The 20153-nt window shown below is 36.1% G+C and overlaps 2 protein-coding genes across 5 annotated transcripts in view; one reads left to right on the forward strand and one right to left on the reverse strand.

The window, feature by feature from the left end:
- The window catches only part of LOC143207152 (uncharacterized), a 131153-nt gene extending 130734 nt beyond the window's left edge, over positions 1-419 (reverse strand). For all 4 annotated transcript variants that reach the window (XM_076420297.1, XM_076420299.1, XM_076420298.1 and 1 more), the window contains exon 1: positions 3-419. The gene's annotated coding sequence lies outside the window, so the exon portion shown is untranslated. The remainder of the gene's footprint in view (positions 1-2) is intronic.
- Positions 420-16319: 15900 nt separating this feature from the next.
- Positions 16320-20153, forward strand: part of Sytbeta (Synaptotagmin beta) — a 124301-nt gene continuing 120467 nt past the window's right edge. The window contains exon 1 of the mRNA XM_076421037.1: positions 16320-16760. The gene's annotated coding sequence lies outside the window, so the exon portion shown is untranslated. The remainder of the gene's footprint in view (positions 16761-20153) is intronic.

The raw sequence follows: 20153 nt of genomic DNA on the forward strand, positions 1-20153 counted from the left end.
ACCTGATCAATTACGCTGGTAATCACGGCGGAATCACTGGTCAGGCGGCTGTCGGCACGCGTTTCCAGGCCTCACGGCACCCGCGATTATCTCGTGTATCGTTCGATCGGTCCTGCGGTCTCCTTGCGCGGCAGCAGCAGCAGCAACAACATTTTTTTCCCTTAGAGGAAACAGGAGTCCTCTTCGAGGAAACACGGAACACGCGTTGTGTGTCTATCTCGGTCTGTCTACGTTTTGCGGTTAGTTGACGCGGAGTAGTCCGCAACGCGGCTGAACAGGTGGAGATCCCTGTGTCCCTGCGAGGAGGAACAGTCCTCCTCCTAAGGGTGAAGGGTGACCAGCACAGGGTCGGAGACGAGCCTTCGACCCTTGCGAGTCTCGCTCCTCGCACGACTGACTGCCGAAGCCTAGAGCCGAGCAGCCGAAGCTTGCTTGCCTGCTTGCTCGGCCGTCTCCTCCCCCTAGCGGCCCATCTCTCCCCTAAGTGGCGCCACGAGCTTGCAAAACCGAGCCCCCACCGAACCTACCCCTTCGCAAACCCACCAGCAACCCTCTCTTTGTCTCCCTCTCTCTTTCTCTCTTTCGCTTTCTGTTCGCCCCTCTACTACCATTGAACGCCAGCTCTTATGTACGGGGTGGCGCGCGCGGTTAAGCTCCGGCATTTTAAGACCTCGTCCAGCCACCGTTTCGGATTCGTCAGGGCTTGGTGGTTTTAATTTTGCTCTCGCGGAATCCTCATCTACGACCCGCTTGTTGTGCCTTCTCTCTCCCTCTCTCTCTCTCTCTCTCTGCTTCTGTTTTGTGTTTTCCTCTTATATGCTTCTGCTTCCTTCTTCTTCCGTTGCTGCGGTTGTTGATACTTGCTTCAGGGTGATCGTCCTAGCACGCTTAAATATGCATTAATTAATTTTTTTAATCAAAGAGACGGGCGGTATATGGGCCGACACTCTGTTGAGGAACATCGGGAAATTCATTGTCAGAGCTGGGTAAAATAGTATTCTAACACTCGGACGGTGGTGTCTGTGTCCGTTTGGACCCAAGCAAAATTTTTTGTATTCATAGTGGCTAATTTCTTTCGCTAGTACAACTAACGTTAATAATACAGGACAAAATAATATGTACAGATAGTATTCATTTATTTACATTGGATACAATTGGTACAGCATATTTCAGATATAGTAGTGTGTTTTACGAATATGTTTGTGACATTACCTACATTTTGTTCTATATTATTGTATTATTGTTTGTCGACTGATTTACGTTTTCTACAATGAAATCAAACTTTCTATTCCTCCGTCTTATAGTAATATTATATAAATATATGTATATACCTTTTTTACTGTCTTTATACAATATATAATAAGCAATTAACTAAGCGAATAATTACAGCCATTTTTGCTCCGCTTCTAAAATAGTTTTCACAAACATGATTACAATTTTCCTGCAATACTAAATAAAATACTACGATACTACAAAATACTGCAATACTAATATTATTAAAATTACTCAACTATCAAAACCTAAGAATGCGTCCCACACCACATTTTTATACATAACATAATTGTTCACCCTGGCAACAATAACACCACACGCGGATATGCACCCTACTGCATTTTGTGTACATCATGCAGGAAAGGTTTCCCGCGATTTATTCTCCAGTTTGTTACAGAACTTGGCTGTAGTAAAATGCAGCAGCTTCCCCTGTCTTGCTCGTCCGCCTCCTTCGACACGTTCCTTTCTCTCTCCTCTTTCTTCCAGGAGCAACCACCTGTAACCCCCCAGGAGACAGACGCTCGTTTCAAACTACCCCACCTCTACCCGATCGACCCTTTAAACTTAGCCTTGGCGGCCTTTTCCGCTCTTCACCTGATCGACTCGATCGCCAATCGCTCCAGACGATCCGTCAAAGAATGACGCAACCAACCCTTTTATTTCGTTTCCCTTTCTCGCGAAACCGATGACCGAATTTCGCCATCTGCTCTGCAAATTTTCCTCGTACCACCACCGAAATTGTTCCCTCTTTCAATTTTTAATTAAAACCTGGAAAAATACGATTCACATTATATGTACCTAGTAGTTATTCCTTTTGCTTCTCTGCATCTTCCAACCGTAATAAAAATTCATTTTCTCCATTGTCTACCTCCATTATACATTCTTGTTATAATGTATCTAATCAATTACGACACATTTAGGTATTGTATGAGGTATTATATCGATTTCATATCCATAAAATGAAAAAATCACATACAATGGAATTATTCTAGGTCGGAAGAAATGTTTAATTTTCAAATTAAAATAGTTCCGACTGCAAAGGGTTAGCAATTTTCTATACCCAAAGGAAGCTTAAAAACCTTCTTTTACATTATAATCCCAAATGAACTTAATAGACGATATCATGTGGCTTGTTGGTTCACAATTGAAATTGTTATTGCTGTTGAAGGATCCATTATAAAGTCTTCAACTATGGACTATAGACTTTTAAAAATTATAAAAAATATTCACCAGAAGGTAATGTGTTCAAATTTTCATTTGAGAAATAAATTGGACGAATAACTATGAATTAAAAATCTGTTACAAATTCATGAACTTTATGATACTGAAACGCATTCGAAACACCACGAAATAAATAAAGTTTATATGTGAAACATCAAAAATTTTCGTTTATAGCGATGCATTCACCAGAAAAGCGGGCAACTAATGATTTATTAATCGCCGGTCGTTCCATACGAAAACTGGTATGTGATATATTTATAGAAAATCGATGCGCAGTAAATGGCCGTCTCTCTCTTTCTCCGCGAACCTTAGTATCCAAAGCCAGTAAGTTAGTTTCCATTTGTTTTTTGGAAGCTTTCATAGTTAGGACGGATCAATCCTCTCTCAGCGATCCATCAAAGGATGATGGGTTTTCGTGTGCTCCTAACGCCTCTGTTTGTTACTGTACATCCTCTGCGTTCCTTTCATAATGTGTAAAAGTCTGCAGTCCAAGTATGGAGAACGTATATTAATAGAAATCGATATTGTTTCACCAAAAAGAAAAGAAAATGTTCTTCCTTACATTTATTTGTCTCGTAGTAATTTATTCCAACGATGTAGAATTAATATATAATACTATGAACAAATTCTCGGGTTTTGTGTTTGACGATTATTGAAATTACGAAGACATTATCATGATAAATTATTGAATAAATTTCATTGTTCAATCATACATTAGTATCAAAATCATACAATATCTAAATGAATGAATGCTTTTCACTTTTATAAGGCAACAGTATACCAGTCATTTTCCATATTTGATAGATTCAGCGTCGAGAGCGAACACTATGGTTGTAAGACATCGATTTTCTGCAAGAATAGCGCACATTGGTGATTAGAATAAAAATGAGGGAAAGAAGCCGCAAGCATTGCGACAGTTGAAAGACACTTGAAAAATTGATTTCGGTGAAACGTTCGTAATGAAAAAGTTGATAGTGGTTACGGTGCACGCGTTCTGTTCGCAAGAGTTACGAAAACTATCAATCCAGTCGAGTTTTCATTGACTGACGTTCCCATTATTCGTTCGGGGGCTTTAAGCTACACATAGAAAACGAGGCGGCCGTACTTGGGAATTGGAACTATAGGATATTCTCTTCCTCTCTCCTGATTCCTCTTGATTTTTCGGACCAGGTCGGGCCGTAGTTGCGCGTTAAATTAAGAGAAAAATAGAATATAAGTCGCAATAAAAAATGGTTCATTCAGCACGCATATCGAAATTGAAAAACACTGACCTGGTGAACCGCTCCCTGCCATTACGTTTGGTACGAATCGCAACCGTAGATCGATGCATTCGACGTTTTATTTGCGAAATCGCGGAACATTTTTGCGCAACACTTGTTTCCGCGTATTACACGCGTAAAAACGAGTGGTTGCTTTTAAAGGCATATACATATAATGTGTTAAAGATTTTATACTTATTTTGACCATGTAAGCAGGTAAATAAAGATTGACACCGATCTATCGATCAGTTCGGCGCGCCGTCGTCCCCGCTCCGTCCCGACGTCCCCCGCGAACGCCGCGGGTGGATCGAGCAGCTCGGGCCTCGCGGGCGCGGCAGGGGGAGCGGACGCGGTGGATCGACGCGCCCAGCTGATCGATCAGTTCGCTATTCGACTCGATAACACGACATCGTTTCGCATTGATTTCTTCCCGGTCATTTGTGTAAACGTCTCGCTCGACCTGTCATTCGAATCGTTCTCAACCCAGTCATTAATATTAGAGTCCCGGTATCGATTCGACTTCCCAAATCGACCTGGATTCTAAAACAAATAGCGAGTCGCATCGATGAGAGCTTTGCGGTACGAACTTGCAAGAGAATGCAAATTGCTCCTTATCTGTTTCCTTAATTGTGTATAAACATGCGTAAAAATTACGAAAACAATTTTTGAACTGCGGGATGCTTAAATAATTAGGGATGCGTGTGTCTTTTGCATAGTGTTATATTCTATACATTTTATTACGTATACGTATTCAAGGATCTAGCATGTCAACAAAAATAATTGTTTTATATTTGTGTTGAAGAGAGATTTGATTTCAGTACACGGTCATCTTATCGATTGTGTACGTTTCCTGCATTTTCAGCTATTCATAAAGTAGAATTTGATAAATGATATTAGCACTAAGGAAGTGTACATCTTGTCTGTGACAATAGTTCATGCATAGTAACACAGACGAGATGTAGGAGCACAGACGGGATATAGGAGTAAACCAATCACTATATGGTCACCGACGAGATACTGTAAAAAGACTGTCAACCCCTGTGCTATTTAGCCATATTGGCAAATGGACTGAACGGGCCCAGAACCGGTCTGTAACTTGAATATAAAAGCATAATATTAGTCGTATTAAGTTAACAAAATGGAGGAACTGCCCTTTTTCATCTTTGTTCCATTACTACCATATATTTATATTTATATAAACATTTATTCAAGAAGGCGTAAAAAGTAACATTACATATAGAATAAGTAATTTTTTCGATAAGCAAAAATAGTCTTTATAAATGTCATATTCAACATTTAAACCGAAGCAACAGAAATCGGGTTTTGTCGGTAACGTTGGGTGTTGTCACTGAATGGTAATGGCGCTAACGCCCCAAAACCGTCGGACAACAAAATACATTGGGTGTCAGTTCGATGCCTATATTTCATCTGGTTAGTCGTTGAGTTGTGCTTTTAAATTTTCGAAAAATTTTAGACCGTCTGGCTTGTCGTTGAGTTGTACTTCTGAATGTTCGAAATATTATCGGTCGACTGCCTTACCGTTCAGTTGTACTACTGAATTTTCGTACTACTTCCTTTAGTGTGGATTTATAGTGGAGCAGTGAGGTGAGCTGTGCGGTGAAAAAAAGAAAAACAATGAAAATACATATGTACTTTTTCATTAGTATGTGTCGAACTGTTGTCACGCATGTTGGTTTGTTTTCCCCGCGCCGCTATCATCGATGCTCGCAGCTCCACTATAAATCCACCCTTACTATCGCCACTAATTGCTCACGAGATCGTCGGTGCGTCAGTGGCCTTCTATTTCTTACTCCAGCCAGAATATATCCTAGAGGGCGTAAGAAAACACCGAATTATTCGAGTGACACGATCTTCCATAAGGCTGGCAGTCTTCTCTGCTTTCACAGTACATATCTCGTCGGAGCTATCATGTTCTCCTATTAAAAACCCAAAAATTTTCGGAAACCTTGAAAAATGAGTTCTATATTAGGAGAATATGATATCAAAGGAGGTGGTACAAAATTTCAGTAGTACAACTCAACGACAAGCCAGACGACTGAAAATTTTCGAAAACCTTGAAAATCGATTTTTGTCTAATTTAAAAAGTTGTTCTGTATCCAAAATGTTCGAAGACGTTAATCTAATTCTGCTATCGAATATTCATGTACAGGATGGGGAAAAAAGAACACATTAACTGTAGTAATTAATATTCTCTCATTTACACCAAAAAAATTACAATATTAAACGGGGATCGTGGTGAAATGAGAAGATGGTCCTTAACAGGTCACCAGTTTTTAGAAAATACACATGTTTTTAAGGGAAATTTTCTAGCCAATTATGCATTCTTATTGGAATTTTCGAACGTTTGAGGGCTCGAATGAAAGGTGGAGGATCACACTTTATGATAGGAGCATTTGAATTTTAAAAAAAGGCGAGAGTAAAACTGTTGATATACAGTACTTTCTTTAATGACATGAGTAATAAACCAAAATTGATTTTGTTACATTTCGTCGTTTTGTAATACATTCTTCACAAGTACTATTTACACTGTTCAAAAATAGGCGCCATATACATATGTATATGTGTATATAGAACATTCAGTTCTTGCTAATACACGTACTGTCCAGAGCACGAGAGAAAACTAGCGGAAGGGGAACGGGGCAAGAGGAACGCAAAGACAAACTGAATAGTCAGGCTTCTCTCCCCGTTCCCTTCCCGCTAGTTTTCTCTCATGCTCTGGACTGTACATCTGTGAACATGGTTACATGGGGCGCGACACCGAAATGGTCTAGACAGAAAAGCCCATAAGATGCAATGTCTGTAGCTGTAATTATCTTTCTGCGGAACACAGAATTACCAACACTTAATATGCGAATAATGCTAAAATCGCAATTGAAAATGAAACATATTGCTTTTAATGAAAAATTGATGTACCGACTGATTAAATAATTCTACTTTATCATCATAAACAAAAATATAACTTTATTTTTTAATAATATCACATGTTAATGTAACAAATAATCCATATGCACAGGTTACAGATGACATTATACTCTATCATTGCAAATGGTCCGTGATTCCGTGTGATGTTTCTTTTTCTACGCTAAACATCTTTTACAAATTAGTTATACTTTCCACAATGATTTTTGCATTAAAATTAGGTATCAGATTTTATGTAAATCAATGACTTTTGCATTAAGATTAGGTATCAGATTTTATGTAAATCAATAATTTTTGCATTAAAATTAGGTATCAGATTTTATGTAAATCAATAATGTTTGCATTAACATTAGGTATCAGATTTTATGCAAATCAATGATTTTTGCATTAAGATTAGGTATCAGATTTTATGTAAATCAATGATTTCTCAACATTACGCTTGCATTGATTAATAAATAATTAAACATAAAAATAAATGTTTATATCACAGTATCGATTCCCCAACAAAGTTACATTTAATTGTAACTGAGCATCAACGGTTAACAACTTCTTTAAAAACAATATTCATTGATCGGTTTCCCACAAAATGATAATAAAATGCGCTAGTTGTCCGAAAATGGTGTTTTAAAAACAAACTAATAAAATTCTGCGTAACACAACGCTCAAATTGATTAATGACCATAGAGTTATTATGGCATGTACATATTAAATCTCACTCCATAAATGAAACAACAATAATCTAGAACGAGCCATATTTGCGAGCAAAAGTTCGATTAGGTCTTCAGTTTGTTCGGGCACGCTTGCTGTTTGATTGCTATCATAATTATCAGTTTGGCAAGCTACAGAGACTTTAGGAATCGTAATTTCTCCTGTTTGCGTCTCGGCAGATTTAAATGTCATCGGCTTACGATTATGTGCTTTTTGCAAAGCCTTCGACCCATTGTTTTTGCGGGAAGATGGCCCTGATTTTCTCCTGCATCCACCAATTGTACTCGGTTGGCAATGATGATCTTGTGTAAGATAACATCCACACCAAAAGCAACGATTGCTGTCTCTACAGTTCGACATTTTTAATGCTAAAACATTTAACGAACTAAAAATCATTATGCAAAATCCAAACTTTGCGCTCCGATTACAAGAAACAAAATTCAAATGAGAGTTATTTTTCTGAATAATTTCAATAAAACATAAAAAACATTGTTGATCGAATGATACATTTATCACCGAGTATATAGGTTAGAATTTCAGTTCGGAATTAATAGAGAACGTAATTACCCGATAAGAATATGCATATTCACTGACCTTATTGTGTCCTATCCTTTCACATGAATTATATCGTGAAATATCAGCATCAGCATGCGCAGTGTATCGAGCACGGGTACACACGTGGCGGTGTTGAATAAAATGGTCACGATATATGCACCGCGATGTGAAGGTCGAATCAAGCGCCACCTATGAGTGCAGCCAATGCACCATCACGAACTGGATATCTCCATAAGATAAATAAAAATCACTCTTTTACATTTTACGTGATCAAAATACGAAACTCGGATTGATAAAACTTTGGTCCTTATTTAATTGATACTAGACTCATCACCACGTGTGTATTCATACAATAATATATTATTAACAAGTGCAACAACATTCTGCATCCCGTAATTTCACAGGATATTCCATGGAAAAATTAATCAAAAATCTATTCTGTTATAATAAACATAATAAATACTATTTCACATTCTTTATTCTTCGTATACGAAGGACTTATGAACAAACTTTATTCTATATTTTTTCGATTTTGTATTGCATTGGTCCATTCAATTGCTTGTTAATAATTTGTAAACGATATATGAATAGGCGAGATTGAAATCAATGGAAATATTGAAAGAATTGAAATGTAATATTTTCAATTGATTAAAATGATTGAATGTAGAGATTTTCAATTACTCAACATTGATTAAATTCAATTATGCATTTCGAAACTGCGTAATACCATTCAATTTACTGTTCAATGTAGAAATCAATACCTGCTCTGCTTTCTTATTTTGTCTATTGATCTCGTAATAATGCACTAATGAATTGCTAATTGAACATTAAAGACCATTACGTTGCGTTCCTTTGGTAATAAATGATCGCTCTATTTGCATGTCGAATTCCAGGGATTTGTATACTGCCGAATTGCATAATCTCCTGTTCAGCGACTCTATTCCAATTTATCGACTGCACGTGTCAATGAGCCAGATCACAGTTTCATAGATCAACGATTTACGTCCCTTGGATCGGCATATAGCGACACGTGGCATTGATTTCCGATTGTAAGCCGGTGCCTCATTAAGTAACGTCATTATGCGCACGATACGTGACTCGTTTTGTTGTTGTAATAATTCAGTATCATGATGATATCCGAACATTATTGTTCGTACTTATCGGAGCACACGATCCACTTCAATCATCGAGTTTGTAATTACGTTCGAATTCATTTCAATTACCATGTATATCCACTAAGGTAACATTGATATTAATAAATGGCGTAATATTAATTACGAGTAGCAAATCGTAAACGGCTCGGATCGTAACGCACATAAACGGCGCATCCCGTAATGATGAGTTACGCAACCACTGAGTATATTTGCCTACCACTAGTTCGAGTTATGTATAATTGTAGTAATATTATAAGCCAGTTTGCATTTCGAAATATGCTAAACTGTTGAGGCAGCGTATTAGGAAAAATCAATTCTGCTAATTAATTTTATTTGCCCGACTTAATTTGCCCTACTCAAGTTGAAACTAAAATTATGGCAGCAGGATAAAACAAATAGTATTTAGAAATATTTAAGACTATAAAAAAAATTGAATCCTTAAAAACAAATTTTGCCTACCGCTAAAAAATTGCATTAAAATAAAATCAAAGCTACCAAGGACAAATCTTCAAGTCTTCACAAAATTTAATTATATAATTTTTATTCAAAAATTAAATAAGTATTGAACTTTATGTATTGACCATTCTAAAACGATTGAATAGAAGTCGTGAGTATTTCAGAAGATTTTTAATGCTCCCAATGATGTCGAGAGGTTATATTGAAAATAATTGGGAAACAAGAATGCATCACTCGCATGAGAGCTAATTAAGCGGAACAAGAAACTGGAAATCCTTGGCATCAAAGTTTTTCCTTCGCCTCTCGAGGCCTTTGCGGCGCGAGAACGCCGCGCATAAAATAGAGAAAGCTTCCTTGGGAAAGTTTATTCCAAGGATAGAAAGTATAACAGTTTCTGTATGCTTTCAAGTTGGATATGCACAAGGATCTTCCGTCCCACATAATGCTTATCCGCACAAACTCGATTGTCGGCGTCATTCCCTTTCTTCTTTGTGCAATCTAGCAACCCTTCTTCCCTGCTCGCAATCGCATTTACTTTAGTAGGTGTAGTACGCTACATCCTAAAAGATTATTGCCATCAACAAATAAAAAGTCAAAGCGACCGTCGCAAATTAATACGGAGAAACGTGATATCTCTTGCAAACATTTTTCTTATTGTTCCATTTGTCGGGTAACAAAAACTCTTCTTTCGTTTAAAGAATACATTTTTAAATTGTTTCAAGGACAAACCACTTTGTACATTGCGTATGGAACGCAGAAAAACGTCAATACGTCTGTTTGATATTATATTACTAGTATTGTTCTATCTTCGTGAACTTTTTTTTTATCGAGGATAAAGAGATTTAAGGAGATTCTGACATCGCTGTCTGAAACAGGCAGTCCACATTTCGCTGTACTGTCGGCGGCTGTTTTGTCGAGGCTATGCATCTTTCAACGGCAGTCTTCCATCCCTCGAACCATAAAAACTTTTCTATATCCATTCTTTTGATAGTTCGCATGGGACGAATGCAAGTTAAAGAGAAATTCCTGGACAATGTTCCTTGACATTGAAAGCAAAAGAAGGAAGAAAACTTGGTTGAAGTTACAATTCTTTCTTTAGAATTCTTTCGCGAAAGATCACTTCTTAATCCTCGTATAAAAGATTATGCTTTACACTTTAAATCAACAAATTGTATTTCATTTATAAATCATCAGTACATCGTAAATTTAATCGATAAAAAAATATGTTTGTAAAGTTAAATAAGGTAGAGTGGGGTTAGTCCGTCGACGGTGCAAGTCCATTAATTGGTTATTTTTATTATACTATGAACGAAATTTCTCTAGCTTGTATTTATTAATGTAGTATAAGTTAGTATGAACTATTCTACATAGATGTCGCCCAAGAATAAAGGTGTTTTCCTCGCTTAAATCAACCAATGCCAAACAGTCACGTGCGAGGTACACATACAACTATGAGGTTACCCTGAACGTGCAATAGTTTTAATATTTAACACTTTGTTTTAATATCACTGTATCCCCTTTCATATTTGAGCATAAAATTACTTGTTTGTTTAAAAATGGATAACTATGAAACTGAACAATATAATTTAATGCAATAAGAAGCATTTTAAAGCAGGCTTGTTAATCATTATTTTCTTGCCCCGTGGCACTTGAAACAAGGTTCGAAAGCATTTTTAACTCTCAGAGACGGACTTGCCCCATTTTCGGGACAAGTGCGTCCTAGTTGACACTTTGTACAATATCCTACCAAAATGATAATTTTCGAGCAAAATTAGAATCCTACATACATAATACTAATTCATCAGTAATAACTGTGACAAGAGTTCGATACGAAGAACGTTAAGTTTTTACATACCAGACTGAAAATACATCAGTTTAAAGTCCAACTTTGCAAAAACTAGAGCGAACTTAGCCCACTCCAGCTTATACGTAAAATTATAATATGAAGGTGAAATAAAAATTAGTCATAAATCTTTTTAATAAGAAACATGAATTTATTATACTTCGAGGAAATACATCTGATGAAAAAGTCTTTTAAGAACGTTATTTAAATGGAAAGAAAATAAATGCAAAATAGAGTGGTTGCATTTTCGTTTTAAGAAATGTATGTGGGTTAATCAGGAAAATTTCTAGACCACGTGGAGTAGCATTCGGTACAATTAGCCTCGCGAGACGTTTTAAAATACGCCGGCAGGATGAGTCCGGTTAGTCCAAGATTATTCCGTTATCCCCCCCTGTTATCCTGTCTCGAAAATGGCAGCTCCACTTGGCGAGTCCCTGAAGGACAAAGATAAATACTTTATGTCAGTCCTCTAGCCAAATCCACGCATGATAGGATACGCGTACGTGTCCTTGAGGAGCGAAACAAATAGGGACGCGAGGAAACAAACCTTGTTCGGGGATAACGGCGATACAAACAGCGATAAGGAGCCATGTATTAGAAAGTTCGCTGAATTTTCGGACAACAATATCCGCTTTGTTTAGGATCAACATTAAGCCACTTAAACTTTGTTTGATGTTGAACAGGATTTCTCTGCAATCAATTATAATCCGAAGATTTAAATTACCCTCTTTTGATCAAATATTGTAGCTGCGCAACACGGTAGTGAATTTTGATCAAATTATGCAAGCGAGTACTTTTTAATATAGTTCATGGTGCTAGTAATAAGTTTCAGCATTAACTGCTATTTTGATCGAATTATGCAAGCGAGTAATTTTTATTATAGTTCATCGTGCTAGTAATAAATTTATTAACTTACATTAACTTGTATTAAACTATTACGACGTATTAGACAAGATGAAGTTCTGTGTCGGTCTTGTTACTTGTCAGGGCAGAACATTCTTTACTTTATCAAAAGCAGTCTCGCTTTATATTGAGGTACGTACAAGACGGGATCTTGAATTTCTAGTGAATATTTCTGAGCAATGTTATTCTTGAACTTAAGACGATGTCATAAGCACACAAAAGAATCAACTAGACTGACTTGAGTCCCTGAACAATTTTTGTAAGTTACCAAAAAATTGCACTTAAATTCTTCTGATTGTTATCTATCCATCACGAACAAATCAATTACACTGACTCGGACATGTTCTTATCCTCGCATCGATTAGTTAACATTTAATTATTCAACAAACATCTACAACGTCTCCCATATTTTTGTATCTGATGCTAGCAAAAACCAATTTAATTGATCAATTGTAACCAACCTTTTCCCCGAATATAAATTCCACGATATCCATAGCGACTCACGCAACAGAACAATTGGTCAGAAACGCGCTAAAGCCCGTGCTGTTATCAATCGTTAGATTCGCCGGAAACGATAAAGAATCGACCGACAGACATTTGCCGACAAACGTTCGCCGACAAAGGTCAAATGCCAAGGAGATATGTGACCCAGTGGATTAGGTTGAATTCACCTGACTCAGGTTCCACTGGCGTCGTTCGGAGCAACGGGTGTCCCAACCTAAGCTCGAGAAACACATTCATTGGCGTTTCACCATGTTGTATAATCAACGGTAAGGTCTCCTCATTGCAACGTGTCTCGATAAGAACTGTATAAACACTCGGATGTTTTGATGAGTAGATGCACGTACCGAATTGACGTCCTTTAAGTTAACCCATGATCGCCTAACACTGCGTCAGCTTCAATTAGGTTTTCGCCAGAGTTGTGCAGAATTACAATTGAATTACTCCAGGAATTATAATTACAAATTAATTGAATTACATTGTAATCCAGTCATATTGTAATTTATAATTCAGATCTTCATTCAATTAAATTACAATGTAATTCGTAATTGCAATTGGAGTACAATTATAAAACACTTTGTAATTAAATTATAATGTAATTCGTAATTGCAATTGGAGTACAATTATAAAACACTTTGTAATTAAATTAAAATGTAATTCGTAATTGCAATTGGAGTACAATTACAAAATAGCGTTACGTATTATGAAGGAGGACGAGGAATAGAAACTACACCACACAGATTACAAACAAGTATATGAAAGAAAAACATAAAAATATATCGCACTTCTTCAAAGTTCTAGGCTATAATTTGGAGAGCTGTATATTTTTATTATATTGTATTTCAATTACACATCTGATAAAAATACTTACACGGGAAGTACCTCAAGTGTCCGACTTTGATTTTGATAATTTTTTGTGAGATGATGGTATATGGATTCCCAATTATGTATGCAAAATATCAGGTGTAGTTACTCAATAGTTTTAAATATATAAACAATTAAAGTTTCATACCTGTAAATAACGCAACCTGCTTACACGGCTAATGGAACTTCGAAAACTACAGCTCAAGTCATGGTATATCAACAAGGTATGAAACTTTAATTATTTATATCTTTAAAACTATTGAGTAACTTCACCTAATATTTTGCATACATAATTAGCGATCCCTATACCATCGTCTCACAAAAAATTATCAAAATCGAAGTCGGACACTTGGGGTCCTTCCCTTGTTAGTAATTGAATTAATTGAAAGAGGTTTGAATTACGTAATTCACTTACAACGTAGTTGAATTACTATATAATTGAAATACAATGTAATTCAATTGTGTAATTGAATTACAATGTAATTGAATTAGCACATCTATGGTTTTCGCAAATGCTGTGCGAAATGAAACGTGCTAATTAACAACGTCGCACAAAGCATTACAGGTATCACCACATACCTGATAACGTTCTCTATAAACATTGATACTTATGAATGTGTTTTTTGGTGGTTATTTTGTAGTATGTTTGTTTATAAATGTTTAGCCATTATGTTGATCTCCAAATGATATTTTTAAAATTTTTATGTTTGTTAAAATTATTTTAGACTAGCTTTTGCCCGCGGCTTCGCTCGCACAGAAAACAATTTAATGCCCTCGGAAATTGATATTGTCTCTCCATATAAAACCTTTTAACCCCCCATTCACCCCTATAGAGTTTTAATTTTATGTCATGCCGCAATCTTAGATTTCAAAACCCCTTTTCACCCCCTTAGGGGATCAATTTTTTAAAATGCCGAAATAGGTGTTCGATTAATTATATCAAAGAGCATTAAGACCAAGTATGAAGTAAATCCGACCACGAACAAAATATTCCTCATACAAACGTTGCAACCCCTTTTCACCCCCTTAGGGGTTGAATTTTTTAAAATGCCGAAATAGGTGTTTGATTAATTATATCAAAGAGCATTAAGACCAATTACGAAGTAAATCCGACCACGAACAAAATATTCCTCATACAAACGTTGCAACCCCTTTTCACCCCCTTGGGGATTGAATTTCGAAATATCCTTTCTTATCCCTTGTATAGATCATAAGGGAAACCTCTGTGCAAAATTTCAGCTTTCTAAGTCCAAGGGTTTAGCCTGGGCGTTGATAGGTGAGTCAGGACTTCGCTTTTATATACAGGGTGAGTCACCAAACGTTACCACCTCAAATATCTTTGTTGTTTCTAAAGATACGTAAAATATGGTAAGGACAAAGTTGAATGGTACAATGGTGCTGACACGATGCAAAAAAAAAAATTTTGTTTTTATGTAATTTTTTCTAGAGATATGAAGGTGACCTTCATTTTTTTAAATGGAATGAGGTATTTTTTAATACATCAATCGATGCAGCTGGACATTCGTTATAATAAAGTACTAACCTATGTATGTCGAAAAGTTATTAGTTCAGGAGATATTTCAATTTAAATAACTCTAAAACACCATTACTGTCGTGATAAGACGTTACATAAGTAAGTAAACACTGACGTCGTAGTACGACAGTAATGGTATTTTAGAGTTATTTAAATTGAAATATCTCCTGAACTAATAACTTTTCGACATACATAGGTTAGTACTTTATTATAACGAATGTCCAGCTGCATCGATTGATGTATTAAAAAATACCTCATTCCATTTAAAAAAATGAAGGTCACCTTCATATCTCCGAAAAAATGACATAAAAACAAAATTTTTTTTTTTGCATCGTGTCAGCCCCATTGTACCATTCAACTTTGTCCTTACCATATTTTACGTATCTTTAGAAACAACAAAGATATTTGAGGTGGTAACGTTTGGTGACTCACCCTGTATATATAAAATATATATAGATTGTAAGACTAACTTATACTAACATATGAATATGGTTTTCATAAAGCACCCAGATTGAATGACACTATGACACATAGCTTTAGATAAAATATATATTTCTGTATAAAGAAAAATGCATTATATGCAAGTTTTTAAATTAATGGGTTCATTAGTTCTGTTTTTTAAAAAAATTAGCAAACGACCCTCAACCATCAGAATAGAACCTATACCCGCACTAAGAATACACTTTAACAATATTTTCTTAACGAACTAATCAATGTACATTTATGGAATTTTCCAGACTTATTTATTCATATGTAAAAAAATTTACAGAAAAATTCGCAGGAGGTTAAGCGATCAGAAAAAATTCCAGGATCCAGCCAAGGGGTGCACAAACAAGTCTGTAAACTTTCATGAAGAAATGATGCCTGGTTGCTTAGAAAAAAATTGATAAAATGAGTCTCCTTGTCCGATTCCAAAACAATGAAAGAAATGAAAATCCCCTCAATGTCACGGGTAGCATGGGTTTGTGGGGATGGAAATCCGACCTGTTCCCCTTCTCCCAGTGCCCAAGCTTTCTCCCCGACCCTCTGGCCCTTTCACTCGCCCCCTGTTGATACTTTCACCCTTTTCAATGCGACCCCACGCGGTCGCCCGGCTAAGAGCCATGTAGACCAAAGCGGAGAACCAGCGCGTTCAGTTGTCAGCGCGCCGCGACGCGAGCAACCGCTGTCGTTCTCCATAGTGATCGCTATCGAAAGTTATCATCATCTGCCAAATCGATCAACGATCTCTCCACTTGATTTCCAAATCGATCATCCCGCGATCTCTGCGTCGAGCAGATGAACTCGATCGATTTTATCCATCCATCCACCGAACGGGATTTTTAGATCGAGTCACGCGGTTCATGTCGTTTTCCGGTTGAAAATGGTGTTCTGTTGGTGAGCTTGTAAATTTGACGACCGTTTGCAGTGTTTCTGATCTCTTTTTAAATTCGATCCTGAGACCGGAAGGTGGTCCGAGGCTGACAGCTGTCCGAGAGAGATTCGATTTCCTGGCGCTCCTGCTCTGTTGAATCGATGGCCGAGTCTTGATCGCAACGTGGATTGAATAAGTAAGATGTTCTTTGATTGTTTAGTTTTAGTGTTGATTAGTTGATTGGCGGAACTTCGTTGACGAGAATAGTTCTTTAAGTTGAACTAGTTCGTGTCATTTTGTAGTTTGCGCTTTAGTTTTTAGATCAATGACAGTATTGTTCATTCATGCCGACACGATTTAACATTCAACGTTAAACTTACATTATTATTCTAACAATGTGTTCATTTTAAACGCAAAATTTAACCTTTAAGAACCTTTTAACATAACCATTGCCATATTAGCTACCAAATACAATTTTTTAAGACCATACTTTTTAACTCGCAGAACATAGAATCCATGATTAATGCAATATTTAATGAATCTGGTGTGAATTAAATCGAATAAATTGATTAATAAGTTCCTAAAAGACAAAGAAAATTTATATCTATTGTATATCGCTCTAAAAAAGTCTTTTACATATTTGTGTATATTTTTTTCATTCTATATTTTATTATTGATTGCATGAGAGAAATACATGTTTCTTTACACTTGTACCAATAATTAGTAATCATCAATTAAGCATGAATATAAATGAGAATTATCGATGCAGATTATAGAATCTGCCAGCGTAATTGATGAGGAAAATATTAATCCATCAACTACAACGCGTTTGAACCATATTAACGAGCTTTTCAACATCGAAGTCTGTTTAATATGTAAAATAATGCAATTGAAATTGCGAACCATTAAACACGTAAGCAATTCCCTCGCGTAGACTCTTGATTAACTCTTTAACTACGAGTATCGTGTATAGACGACGGTACGAAACTTTCGTAAGATACGACCGTCGTCAATAAGCGATTTGATAAATTATGCCGGGAACGGGGGTCTTCTTTCTTTTTTGTTTTGCGTTTAGACAGACATATTTGTGAACATATACCAGTAGCTAAAGGATTAATCTACTTTCTCAAAAAAAGTTTCTTTAATCAAAAGTCTATTAAATTGAAAAAGACTTACTCATTTGTCAACACAAAATTTCACAAATTTCTGTAACGAACTCTAGAACCAACATCGAATTTTATAATTTCTATAATGAACTGTGAAACTCTGTTTGGAAACGTGCTGTTAAGGGATTATGAAGTTAGGTTCATTGGGTAGGACATTTTAACATTTTTCCGGCAGCTGTCTCTCTCACAGTTCAGTACATAGAAAAAATTTCAATTCCAAATCGAGAACTAAAGTTTCATGACGGAAGTGAAAAATTAATCCAGTGGATAAATAGTGAACTTTAGTTCGGCGGAGTTGGAAAACATATTTCAGGAACATGTTTCGCAACTCCTTCCTCTCACTATATTAACGTTATGCAAGTGTCGGCTGATAGCGATAGATAATAATTCATATTTACTGAACTCTGCAAATATAAGTTTTCAAAATTGCTCGTATAATCTTCTCTTGAAATCCCATTACGAAATTTAGCATAATTTCATAAAATTTCGCAAATTAAGACACCGGGTTATTGGTCAACTGGTTTGACTCTCACAAGTACCACTACAAAAAAAGACCATCATATGAAACAATTTTCACATGTGTTACATTTTTCTTTACTTAATGAAACGTTAAAAATCTAAATGTGATATGTATAAATCACAACTTGAATTTTTCCTGGCAAAAAATAATCGACGAAGCAAATTAAATGTCTATTACTGTAATTATTCATATATTTTATATCAGTTCGAGGAACGCGTTGCAATCACTTCCATAAAAAAGTTTCATCAACAATTTTGATTGTCGTCTACACACACACACACACACATCCTTGGAAATATTTAAAAATATTCTCATATATTTTAATTGAATTCTTTCATAAAACAGTGATTATAATCAGGAGACTATAATCTTTACATATCAACGAATAGTGTCTTATTTTGTATTTAGTAAAACGACTAGAGTATTCGTCGTTTTATTAACATTTGTCAACGATGCTATTAAAACTTCTCTATCTTTCGAACGCCAAAATAATTCTTCTCAGAAATACATTCACGATTCTGATCGAATATTTATTGCCAGAGGCAATATAGCAGAGGTAGTATAATTTTATTTTCCGCTTAGGAGGTGCATTGTCCTCATGTTAGCGATCATGTGCTTTGAATAGCGTCGAAGTTTCGAATACAGCAGATATTTCGAGTCAGGCATGGTTATAAATGCATCAACTTGCGACCGAATAATTATGATCGAAAACAGTAATTTGTTTTCGTCGTTCCTCGAAAATCCTTTCACGAAACGTTCTCTCGATCATCGCGTTGTCATGCTGCGTACAGAGGCATATAGAACCGATGGCGGTGGCTATTGGTAGGTTATCCAATCCAGAGGGACAATATTCTGATAACAAACTGCGTAGCAGGACAATTTTCACAGCGAATCAATATCGCTTATCGAGCGTACTGTGTAAACTGTCCTAATCGGAATCCACGATTTTCATATAGACAAATTGTCACGTGCCAAACAACGAAACCATAAATTCGGTGACTCGAACCATTCACTGGGTTACATTCTCCTCTAATAAATTTCTTTTATAGCTTGAAAATCTCTGAGATGTACAGTTTTATTACACGAGCATTTTTTAGACCTTTACTTACGGTGGAACTCATTAACACTTAAAAATAAAAATACTGGACATTGTGTGTATGTGTGTGCGAAAGTGGCCTTTTAAAGGCTAGTGAGCGCTGAAGTGTGAGAGTTGCGCCATTTTGTCATGTTACGCACTAGAATGAAGAGATTCATGGATAAGCTTCGTGGATGTACACTGTTTCACAGAATTTAGGGATCACTATATTATAAATTCCTGGACAAAAATGATAGAATATTTTGTCTTCATCTTCAAAGCGAAGTTTCTACTTTCACACTCTGGAAATTAGATTTTTCAACAACTCTTTTTTTTAGTATAGAACAGAGTAAGAAAATTAATGTCCTCTTTTAGAATTTAACAAATTCAAACCATGTGGTCTTTTAAAGAGAAATCTCCTCTTTGCAATAGCATCTGAAAAATTGATCTGCGATTATTTTACGCTGTTTTATTGTACCTCAAATGAAACGTTAGGTCTGACAATGTAGGACTAAACCGAGGTAACCACATGGTGTCAATTTTCTAGAATAAAAATTGTAAATAAAGCATTTCCATGCATATAATATTTTTAACACTCCAGTTTGACCTAGCATTACATTAAAATCAATGTATCAATTCGATCAAACGGAGCTTCGTGCTAGATTTCATTGAAACAAATTCAATTTTTACTAAACTCTGAAAGAACAAAAATTTCATGCTCAATTAAATCTATCCATAACACAGTTTCAAAGAAATAACAGACTCTTTTTCGTCGTTAATTAAAACAGTCAGAACACACGTGGCGTCCGCTCGCATCAAATTTTATTT

Source organism: Lasioglossum baleicum, chromosome 3 (genome assembly GCF_051020765.1).
Source record: "Lasioglossum baleicum chromosome 3, iyLasBale1, whole genome shotgun sequence".
Taxonomy (NCBI): Eukaryota; Metazoa; Arthropoda; class Insecta; order Hymenoptera; family Halictidae; genus Lasioglossum; species Lasioglossum baleicum.